Consider the following 12,128-nt stretch of genomic DNA (forward strand, 5'->3'; position numbering starts at 1 on the left):
AGCATGGTATAAGGTCTATAGTGGAGGAAAGGGCAGATTGCTTGGGAAGGAGAAAGGAAGAAATTGGGGGTAGGGCAGGGAAGATCTCTCTAAGGTGAGAACACATTGAGTTTGTTCTGAAGGGTTTAGGGAGATAAAGGAATTAGTTGAATATTGCAAGAGAAATTGAATCACATGCTTCCACTTGGGTAAATTTAATCATTCCTTGTATTTTAGGCAGTGAGTGGTCATAAAATACTTAATAGGTGTTTATGAACAACTGAAAATTACTTTGAGCAGGTGAGAAGCTGTCAGTTTCTTTATGGGATTAATAATCTAATGGAGAAAATGAGGAATGACATTAAATATGTAAAACTGTGTACAAATAGAGAAATTTAAAGCACATTGGAAGGTAAAAAGTAGGGATTGAAAATAGAATTACTATTTTTATATTATCAGGGGTACAATTTCTAATTTCTGAGTTTCTCTTCAACATATTTAAGCACCAGGCTGTGCCTGACTTTTTGACTTTTCCTCCGGGGACAGAACATTTTCCTTCTGTCTTTCTTATCTGTAAGCAGATCTAAAGATGATTAATGTTTTTGTTGTTCATTTTGCTTAAACCAGTTTGAATCTGCCTTTTGGAACTGCAGGATGTAGTCTCTGACCTATTCTGAATTTTAGTATCTTTATATGAAAAGAAATTCTTTCATCTATGTGTATCTCAAGAATCATCTTTTCTGTCAATTTTAAATTTTAGCTTTAAACATATTCTAACGTACAGTTAACATATTAACCCCAGGTCTTCATCATATACCATAGGTTCCAGGTCAGTACTTTCTAAGCTTTAATGGACACATGAATTGCCTGGTAAAACATAGATTTAATTTCAGTAGATCTGGTGTGAGGCTTCAGATTCTGTATTTTCAAAGCTCCCTGGCGATGTGGATGCTGCTAATCTGTGAACCACATCTATTGCAAGGCAATAGGTGATTATATGGATAGAAAATGCCAGACCTAGATGCTGGAATAGGCCTTGAAACTTTAGGGCAGATTTCTTGTTCCCCTATTTTTCCTCTACTCAGCTTGGTAAACTCTGAAATCAAGCAATATTTTTCTTTATTTAAAGACAGAGAAGAAGTTTTTCCATTCAGGACCTTTGTCTACACACCCATTTTCACTTGCCCTGATATTTGGAAGGGTTTGTTAAAGTGCAGCCATTTTCAGAGGTGTTTTTTTTTTTTTTTTTTTTTTTTTTGAGTCCCTTAACTGATATTAGATTACTGCAGCATCAAGGGAATGTGTATGTCTCACACATCTCAAAGTCATTCCACATAAGACTTATGAAAGAAAGAAAACTATCCCTTTCTCACTGCACAAATTCCATACTCAAAACATATTAAGAAAAGGTGGTATGTTGATGATGGTTGCGGGTAGACATTTTTATGAGATAGAAGGCTTATACCTATGACTGCTATTAAGTAGAAATTTTTTTCTAGATTATCTTCTATTTACTTGCTGGCACTCATCACATTTTTTTGTGCTTATTTTGGACTGAGGATAGGCCTCTGTGACTAGCATAAATTGGTTGAGAAAATATCCACAATTATATATTGGCTCCCAATTATGTTCCAGGCAGCATGATAAGCAATTGATACAATGATGAGTAAAACACACTCTAAGCATTGAAGGCAATGGCACCCCACTCCAGTACTCTTGCCTGGAAAATCCCATAGATGGAGGCGCGTGGTAGGCTGCAGTCCATGGGGTTGCTAGGAGTCAGACACGACTGAGCGATGTCACTTTCACTTTTCACTTTCATGCATTGGAGAAGGAAATGGCAACCCACTCCAGTGTTCTTGCCTGGAGAATCCCAGGGACGGGGAACCTGGTGGGCTGCCGTCTATGGGGTTGCACAGAGTCGGACATGACTGAAGCGACTTAGCAGCAGCAAGCATTGGATATTTACAGTCTACTTGGTGAGACAGAGCTTAAAAAATCTCAGCATTACCATTTAATAAAAATTGTGATCAACGCTTCATTTGCTCTCCTGTCTAACATGACAGTTCCTTTGGGTGGGTTCTTTGTTGATAGTAAGAGGAAGTAAAGTTTCTTAGTAAGCTAAGAGCATTCTAGTAGCCCAAGCTGATTCACTACATTTTGTTTTGTTTTGTTTTGTTTTGTTTAATATTCTCTACAATCACTTAGGAGGAGTCTGGTGCAGGCTACTGTCCATGGGATCGCAAAGAGTCAGACAGGACTGAGCGACTTTACTTCTACAATCACTTAGCCATAGATTTTCCTTCTAGGAAACAATGCCTTGGGCAGAATAGGTGGGGCATTGTGGATAAGTCTGACCATGACAACATCAAAAGCTCTCATTCGATCTTATTTATAGCCCAAGTCCATCGTTTTGTCAACTTACACTTTATGCGTTTGATAAATCCTTTGCAAATGCCCCTTCTGAGCTTTCCTCAAAGTGGAGGTGGCTAGTCCACATGTTATTCTGCCCTTAATTCCTATTGGCTTTATCTGTATGTTGCATTTTCATTATTTACATTGCAGAGAGGGCCCTGGACAAGGTAGGTGCTCTTAGACACAGTTCAGTCTTGGCTGGACTCTGCATTCCCCTGGCTATTTGTCCTTGACCAAACTCTCTTAAGGTTTCAAAAATTTTACTATCTTCTCCTTAGCTTGCATGTTTTTCTCAGTATTTCCTTTAAGTTAATTGTTCTCATTCTTCTTCTTCTTTTTTTTTTTTTTTGTAGTAACTAAACCTAATACACTGTGATTTCCCAAACCAGAATTTTCTTAACATCTTCCTATTAATCCTGTTCCTCTACTTATAATGATTCAATGGGCTCTGAGAGTGATATTTAAAAGCAGATTTGATAGCATAAGTAGGCCAAGGCAGTAGTAGGATGGGAAAGGCTCTCCTTGTTTTGCCTGAGATGAGAAACAAATCTTTCGCTGAAGAATTTTAGGAAAGCTTAGTGTGGCTGGAGCCCAGATAACCAGGGCATTTGTGCTGAGATGAGCTGGTAAGATAAGTGAGATCTTGTAGCTTCATTAAGGATTTTAAATTTCGTGCCATGAGCAACTTGTTGCCCATGGACTGAGGAGTCTGGTGGGCTACAGTCCATGGGGTTGCAAAGAGTCGGATACAACTGAGCACACAGGCAAGCAAGTTGTTGAGCCTCTCAATCATGTCTGATTCTTTGCGATCCCATGGACTGTAGCATTCCAGGCTTCCCTTTCCAAAGGGAGCACATTAAAGGTCTTTCAGCATGGGTTTAAAGGAAATTCTGTGGGATATGTGTGTGTGTGTGTGCGTGTGGTGACAAATTGGATTTGCATTTCAAACTAGGTAAAAGTTGATGTTTCCTGACACAAGGAAGTACAGGGTATGACCTGGTGACTGTTTCATCACCACTGAAATCATTTTCACATTGTTTAATCAGAGAGAATTTAACTAGTTGGATTTTAGATCCCAAAATACTCACCTGATGTTGATTGAAGTCATTCTGAGGAGAAATTGCAGGGATTCACGTCCCTCTATCACATATCATTTTCTAAGGAACAGTTTTGATGGTGGAAAATGAAAGTCACTTAAAGTGACAGCGGGAACTAGGGCAGAGGAAAGCAGAAGGGGGTCCACCCACTTCACCGTGTCGATGACAGTGCTTCCTAGTATCCCCGTATCTGAACATTTACATGAAAAGAAGACCCTAACTGCTTAGGAGCACTCATGAAACACTCACCAAATGCAAAGCACGCACATTTAATGGCTTGGCATCAAGGAGCATTTAGTGCATTATCATTTGGTCAATGAGACATAAAAAAGAAACCTGTTACCTACTGAGCATATTTGCTAGGAATTTGGTGATGGTAGTCAGTTGGTTAAGAATCCACCTGCAATGCAGGAGACCCCTGTTTGATTCCTGGGTCAGGAATATCCCCTGGAGAAGGGATAGGCTACTCACTCCAGTATTCTTGGGCTTCCCTTGTGGCTCAGCTGGTAGAGTCCACCTGCTATGTGGGAGACCTGGGTTCGATCCCTGGGTTGGGAACATCCCCTGGAGAAAGGAAAGGCTACCTACTCCAGTATTTTGGCCTGGATAATTCCATGGACTGTATATAGTTCATGGGGTCACAACGAGTAGGACACAACTGAGCGACTTTCACTTTCAGAGGAAGTCTCCATTTTGTTCTTCTATTTCAGAATTTATGATCTGGGTCTGTTGTTCAGTTGCTCAGTTGTGTCCAACTCTTTGCAACCCCCTGCAGCAAGACAGGCTTACCTGTCCTTCACCATCTCCTAGAATTTCCTCAAATTCATGTCCTTTGAGTTGATGATGCCATCCAACCATCTCATTCTCTATTGTCCCCTTCTCCTCCTGTCCTCAATCTTTCCCAGCAACAAGGTATTTTCTAACCAGTCAGTTTTTCGCATCATGTGGCCAAAGTATTGAAGCTTCAGCATCAGTCCTTCCAATGAATATTCAGGCTTGATTTCCTTTAGAATTGATCTCCTTGCAGTCCAAGAGACTCTCAACAGTCTTCTCCAACACCACAGTTTGAAAGCAGTTGGGTCTTGGCTACTCCAAAAAACTGAGACTAATGGTTTGCCTTTAATGTCTTTCCTTTCTCGTGCAAATTCCCTTGTCCATGGAATTACAAGCCATAAATGTATCCCCAGAATATAGAGATCTCTCTCTTATCCATGTATTATAGATAGACAGACAGATAGACAGATAAATAGATGGATATAGATTTGGGCTTCCCAGTTGGCACTAGTGGTAAAGAACCTGCCTACCAATGCAGGAAACTTAAGAGTCATGGGTTGGATCCCTGGGTCAGGAAGATCCCCTGGAGGAGGAAATGGCAATCCACTCCATTATTCTTGCCTGGAGAACCCTATGGACAGAGGAACCTGCCAGGCTATGGTCAATAGGGTTGCAAACCCTCAGACACAACTGAAGTGACTAAACACAGTATATGTATATGTGTGCATGTGTATTTAGTTGCTCATTCATGTCCGACTGTGACCCCATGGATTGTGTGTGTGTGTAAAATATTCATGGACTTGTTTTATTTCTAAAAACAACCTTGTGCCTTCTGTATTTTCTAAGGCAAAAAAAAACAGGATATTTGTTTTAGCCTGACATGCTTTTTGTGCTTGTATCCTGAGGAATGAATTGCTTTGTTCCTAACACTCACTTATTAGATAAGCTGGTATGGGTCATAAGGTCCTCAGAGGAGCTCTCCCTCCTTACCAGTGCTCTGACTGGGTCAGCAAGAAAGAACCCTATAAATGTGGTTTATGCCCTTTAGATGTCCGAGGGATATATGGTTAGGAAAAAGGTTCTAAATATCAAGGATAATCTTGAATGCTTTTTAACTGCTTTCTATTATAGAATGCTAATGCTAAGCAGCCAGTAGAAGTGCCATGTTAAAAAAAAAAAAAAAAAGAATTGCTGAGTTTCTGGGACCACTATTCAAATAGTCTTAATGATCTGTGATTTTAAGGAAGACAGGCCTGGTTTACTTCCAAGGATGCCAAGCGTACACTCTCATTTAAGGCTGTTGGAGGCAGCTTCTCCAAGACTGAAGCTGAGAAATGAAGAGTCACCCGCCACAGGACTGTCATTCCACAAGTTCAGCATAACCATGATGATTTGGGAATCAGGCAAGTGAAGCCTGGGAACGAATGCATTAGAGACACACTCGTGGGCATGTGGGCACACACAGTGTTTGTCATATAAACTTCTCAGGTGGACCAGGAAGTCTGCTTTCTGTCCTAGTACCAATGTGTCTTTGAAACCAGGAAAAGCGCGTCCATTTCTAGGCTAAAGAAAAATTGGACAGAGGTTTTGGATAGTGTGTATGTGTGTTGTTCCCCTGAGATTTTTTGGTTTTGATGATACTGTTGCAGGAAAGGGTACCCCTTCCAGGGCCCAAGAGTGGACTCTTATCTAACACCCAGAAATGAGTTGTCTGAGGAAAAACACATACTGAGAAAGCCAGAGACTTTGCTGGGAAGGGGCATCCAGGCAGAGAGCAGGAGGGTAAGGGAAACTAGGAGGACTGCTTTGCCAAGTGGCTCACAGTCCTGGGTTTTATGATGATGGAATTAGTTTCTGGGTTGTCTCTGGCCAATCATTCTGACTCAGGGTCCTTCCTGGTGGCACATGCATCACTCAGTAAAGATAGATTCCAGCGAGGAGGATTCTGGGAGGTTGGTAGGACTTACAGACTGGCTTCTCTCTGCTTTTGACCTTTCTGGTATTCTTCCAATTGGTAGTGGCTTGTTAGTTCTGCATTCCTTACCAGGACCTCCTATTGTAAGATAACTCATGCATGTGACTATGATCTTGTCTGGCCAGGGCATGTGGTTTCCGTCCGTGTTTCCCCAAACAATAGTAAATCTTTGTCTTATGATTTATGTTTTACTATCACTGTGATAGCTGTGATACAGCAATGGTTACAGAATATCAGAACTTCCCACTCTGCTAACAGCTAACTGTACTGCCCCTTCTTGCTTCAGTTCAGTTCAGTCACTCATTCGTGTCTGACTCTCTGCGACCCCATGAATTGCAGCACGCCAGGCCTCCCTGTCCATCACCAACTCCTGGAGTTCACCCAAACTCATGTCCATCCAGTCAACGATACCATCCAGCCATCTCATCTTCTGTCGTCCCCTTCTTCTCCTGCCCCCAGTCCCTCCCAGCTTCAGGGTCTTTTCCAATGAGTCATCTTTTCGCATGAGGTGGCCAAAGTATTGGAGTTTCAGCTTTAGCATCAGTCCTTCCAATGAACACCCAGGACTGATCTCCTTTAGAATGGACTGGTTGGATCTCCTTGTAGTCCAAGGGACTCCCAAGAGTCTTCTCCGACACCACAGTTCAAAAGCATCAATTCTTCAGCTCTCAGCTTTCTTCACGGTCCAACTCTCACATCCATACATGACCACAGGAAAGACCATAGCCTTGACTAGATGAACCTTTGTTGGCAAAGTAATGTCTCTGCTTTTGAATATGCTATCTAGGTTGGTCATAACTTTCCTTCCAAGGAGTAAGCATCTTTTAATTTCATGGCTGCAGTCACCATCTGCAGTGATTTTGGAGCCCCAAAAAATAAAGTCTGACACTGTTTCCACTGTTTCCCCATCTATTTCCCATGAAGTGATGGGACCAGATGCCATGATATTCGTTTTCTGAATGTTGAGCTTTAAGCCAACTTTTTCACTCTCCTCTTTCACTTTCATCAAGAGGCTTTTTAGTTCCTCTTCACTTTCAGCCATAAGGGTGGTGTCATCTGCATATCTGAGGTTATTGATACCAGAGGTTAAATGAACAGTTGTATCAGTTGAGCTATAAGTAAGTGTACATAAATGTTTTAAATGAGAATTTTACATTTCTGTAAAGACAAACCCCCCAAACCTGTTTGAAATTATTGTTGTTAGGAGTGGAGATGCTTGGCCTCTGAATTCTCATTTTTAGCTGTGCCTTAAGTAGACAGATTCTGAATCATTGACAAATGTGCAGCAATGGCGAGAAGGTGAGAACTCATTAAGACCATGATAACCTGCTAAGTCTACACAAACAGTCCCTACTTTGCTAATAAGTATTTCAGTTCTCTTGTAATTGGCTGCTTTTGAATTGTATAACCCTCTAATTAAGTGACATACTTGGGATGAATTCTTTTGCTTCTGAAAAATTGATAAGAAGGAAAAGTTAACCAAAGTTTGGAAGAGTAGGAAATGAAACAAAATATAAACAAAAATGAAACTTGGACACCTAAAGAAAAGAAACCAGTGTTGCATTTAATATTTGTAAAGCAGATTCCATATAGAAATTGCTGATTACAACTGACTAACTTTGATGCCTAGAGTTTATCACATCATTTGATTATGCCATGATTAACATATTGGTGTTCATTTGAATAGCAGTGAACCTTGACTATTAAAAAAAAAAAAGAAAACTGTAGAAAATTCATAATGAGACCTAAGAAAACTGCATGAAAGGAAGATTATTACTATTGACTTCATTAGCTTTTATTTCTTAAACCTAAAGATAAAAATGAAAGCAATATGGAAATCATACAACATCTCTCAGGAATACTTTTTGTTCCTTAGAAAATTAATTTGCAACTGATTGAATTAAAATGGAAAGGCCTCAAGAAGATAGGCTCTTGTGGCAAAATGAAAAGCTTACAGGGAGAAAACAAACATCTACTAATGCCTTTTTATTCCTGGTTTCCAAAGCATGCTGAAAGTGTCAGTTACTAATAATCCAAAAATTGCTCATATATTTTAAAAGAAAATCATTCAATTCTTCAGTTTATATCTTAGCTGCTGATAAGTACTGTATTGGTAGGTGGTATATTTTATTTATATAGTCAATGCTGCTTTTCTTTTTTTCTTTTTCAATGAATGGTGTTTCTGTGAACTTCATTGAGCATCTCTCTAAGGCTTTTTCTGGAATACATGCTGTTGTACTGTGGGTGAGGCCATTTTGCATCATCATCTTCATCTCCTTCTGTTTGCCAGATAGAAAAATATAGTCTCAAATAATATAGGTGAGTGAATGAAGTGGTCTGGGTAGGAGAGAAGAATTGATTATATTGAAGTAATCAACTTCAAATTTTGAAACTAGAATATTTTAATGGAGAACGCTTTTAAATCCTATCTAGTAATAGTGATACTAATATACCAGTAGGAACATAAACAAAGTGAGTGAACTGGCAACTTGTGACAGAAGTTATATTACTGATTGGAGAAATATAAACTGATGTTAAAATTCATTAATAATCTATACAAAGAAAGTTGTAAAAGAACTAATATATTAACCTGTGAGATAGTCATTTTAACTTTTTTATTTTTTTAAGTTAAGATGTTTTATATATTATCACTGTTCAATCATTCCGTGCTCTGACTTTTCTCAACATTTTTATTTTGTATTGGGGTATAGCCATGGCAATATGCATTGAAATCTCATGCAAGGAAGAACTTGTTGACATAGCTGTGGGATTGCTCTCAATAGATGCCGGTGACAGTGACTTTGACAAATACATGGAGTTCAGATGGCTGCAGAAAGCCACCATTCCCGAGGCAGCCCATATACTATGACTTATAGAATAGAATTGGAGTTATAACAGGACAGATGTTAGACAGAACTCAGTGTGCTGTAGACCATTCTGGTTGCAGTGCCAGCACTGCGGCCTGATATTTTTTCTCCTGCTTTCTTCCTCCCCTAGGTGTGGACCGTAAAACCCTCCTTCCAAAATATTCTACACCCTAAACTGAGTCTGCGTTAGCTTCCTGGAGAATCCAATCTGCCATGGATATGCACAACCTACAAAAAATCTATAATTAGTGGATTCTAATGTAGAATTTAAAATTATTTTAAGGAAAAGTTTATGGTAAAATAGAAAAGTATCTTGGTCTAGTGGAAAAAAAAACTCTCAGATGCATAATTACCCAGCAATTCATCCCTCTATCAATGTAAATTATGCACATGAATATAAAAAATTAAAAACCAGTAACATGAGATAACCATAATTTGACCAGTTGTTTGCCTCTCTCCCTCCTTCCTTCCCTCCCCTCTTTCTTCCTCTTTGCTTCCTTTTGCTCCCACTACTGATTATTTATGGGCCTGTATTACTTTAGTTATGGTCAATACAAAAGCTTTAAAAAAATTATACTCAAGTTAGAAAAATAAAATATTTTAAAAAACATTATGTGCCTAACAGGGCAAAGAGGTTTTGTGTTTCTTACTCTTAATATATTTATAGTCCTAATATCATTTGGCATACTGTCTGAGATGTTCTGTGATGTCCAATAATTTTACAACTAGCTATTGGGAGGTAAACTTGCATGCTCAGTTGCTCTGTTGTATCCAATTCTTCATGACCCCATGGGTTGTAGCCCACCAGGGTCCTCTGTCCATGGATTTTTCCAGCAAGAACACTGGAGTGGGTTGCCATGCCCTCCTCCAGAGGATCTTCCCAACCTAGAGATTGAACCTATATATCCTGCATCTCCTGCATTGCAGGCAGATTCTTTACCACTGAGCCATGGGGGAAGCCCAGTGGGAGGTATAAAACATATTTAAAAAATTTAAAACTGAACTTAGAATAGAGATAAAACCATGCAGCATAGCATATAGCACATGTAAGTAATTCCAGTGAAGTGCAAGTTGAGCAAATTGTTCCCAGTGGTCCTCAGGATCCTGGATACTGTTCTTCTCTGAAACCTGAGGTCTCTGGGAACCATGCTGTCTTTTTTGCCCCAGTGTATAGTCAAAGCTATGTTTTTTCCAGTAGTCATGTTTGGATATGAGAGTTGGACCATAAAGAAGACTGAGCTCTGAAGAACTGGTGCTTTTGAACTGTGGTGTTGGAGAAGACCCTTGAGAGTCCCTTGGACTGCAAGGAGATCAAAGCAGTCAATCTTAAAGGAAAACAACCCTGAATATTCATTGGAGGGACTGAAGCTGAAACTCCAATACTTTGGCCACCTGATGCAAAGAACTGACTCATTGGAAAAGACCCTGATGCTGGGAAAGATTGAAGGCAGGAGAAGGGGATAACAGAGGATGAGATGGCTGGATGGCATCACTGACTCGATGGACGTGAGTCTCAGTGAACTCCGGGAGTTGGTGATGGACAGGGAGGCCTGGCGTGCTGCGATTCATGGGGTTGCAAAGAGTCGGACACAAATGAACGACTGATCTGATCTGAACTATCTGATGGGTTTGCAAAGAGTTGGACATAACTGAGAAACTAAACTGAACTCGCCATGTAAATATATGCATATCAGAGCTTAAAGAAAGCTGTGGACATCTAGTATCTAGCTGTGTTCATGGGAATCACTTTACCAATTTTCTCATTCTGTGTCTGCTCTTGACCTTGCGTCTGTAGATACTTGAATTTGTAGCTTGCCACTGCCTCCTGGTCTTTGTATCAGCCTTGGTCTGTTTTTCAGCCCTGTTCTGTTCTGTACCAAACACACCTGGCTTTTTTAGTTCTCTGGCTCTAGCCAACAGTCTTGCTAGTATTAACTTCACCTTCTTTTACTGGCCCCAGTAGTTAAAACCTCGCTCTGGCCATATGAGAGACAGTGAGACACAAATACTTCTCTATATATAGATTTTATTTTTCCCCCAGTCTGAGCTGACCAGAGCCTTGTCATTTCACACTCTTTACCAAATTGAAGAAAACCGGCCAGAAAATACTCTACAAAATTAAAAAGTGAAGTGACAGTTTGTAAATGCCCCAAGTATTACAAATGAAATATTTTTGCAAATGTGCTTGAAAATATAAAATTAAGATCATCCTTATTCAGGTGAAAGAATGCCCAGAATGACACACTTTCCTAGGAAACTCTGAATATGAATGAGGTCTCTCTTTTTTTTAAGTGCCTGATTTTAAAATGAGCTTTTAAATAGATAACATATTCACATGTAAAACTTAAATTCCCAATATACCCTTCTAAGGGGCTTCCCAGGTGGCTCAGTGGTAAAGAATCTGCTTGCCAATGCAGGAGATGTGGGTTCAATCCCTGAGTCAGGCAGATCCCCTGGGGGAGGGCATGGCAACACACACCAGTGTTCTTGCTTGGGAAATCCCATGGACAGAGAAGCCTGGCAGGCTATAGTCTGTGGGGTCACAAAAGAGTCAGACTCGATTTGACTTAATAGCATAACCCTTTTATTCATAGTACATAGTGTATGGACTGTTTTATATTAATAACATGATCTTACTTCAAGAGATCAGGGCATGGTCTATTTTGTTCATTGTTTATTCCCCAACATATAACACAGTTCCAGGCTCACAGTAGATTATGTTCAGTAAATATTTACAGGATAAAATACAGATATTTAGTCTCTATAATCTCTCTTTTTCAGGCCTTTAAATCTACCTAGCAAGTTTGGTTGATTCATCCACAGGAATATTTATCAGCTTTATCTCTTATTTCTACAGTCACAGTCCAACCTGAGGTCCTCATCAATCTATGTCTTAGACTGTTAAAGCTTCCTACATGATGTTCTTGCTTTCTTACACATAGATAACCAGCTCTGCAGAGAGGCAGGCAGTGCAGCAGCATGACTAAGAGCATTGGAACGGGCAGTCTCCTTGAGTTCATA

General features: G+C 39.9%; 1 long non-coding RNA gene across 2 annotated transcripts in view; it reads left to right on the top strand.

The window, feature by feature from the left end:
- The window catches only part of LOC147343039 (uncharacterized), a 35,956-nt gene extending 26,344 nt beyond the window's left edge, over nucleotides 1–9,612 (top strand). For both annotated transcript variants that reach the window (XR_015156884.1, XR_015156883.1), the window contains one exon: nucleotides 9,238–9,612. This is a non-coding gene — a long non-coding RNA (uncharacterized LOC147343039). The remainder of the gene's footprint in view (nucleotides 1–9,237) is intronic.
- Nucleotides 9,613–12,128: the final 2,516 nt, after the last annotated feature.

The sequence above is a fragment of the Bos grunniens genome, chromosome 28 (assembly GCF_055505025.1).
Source record: "Bos grunniens cultivar Pamir isolate PY7600 chromosome 28, Bosgru_T2T1.0, whole genome shotgun sequence".
Classification (NCBI taxonomy): domain Eukaryota; kingdom Metazoa; phylum Chordata; class Mammalia; order Artiodactyla; family Bovidae; genus Bos; species Bos grunniens.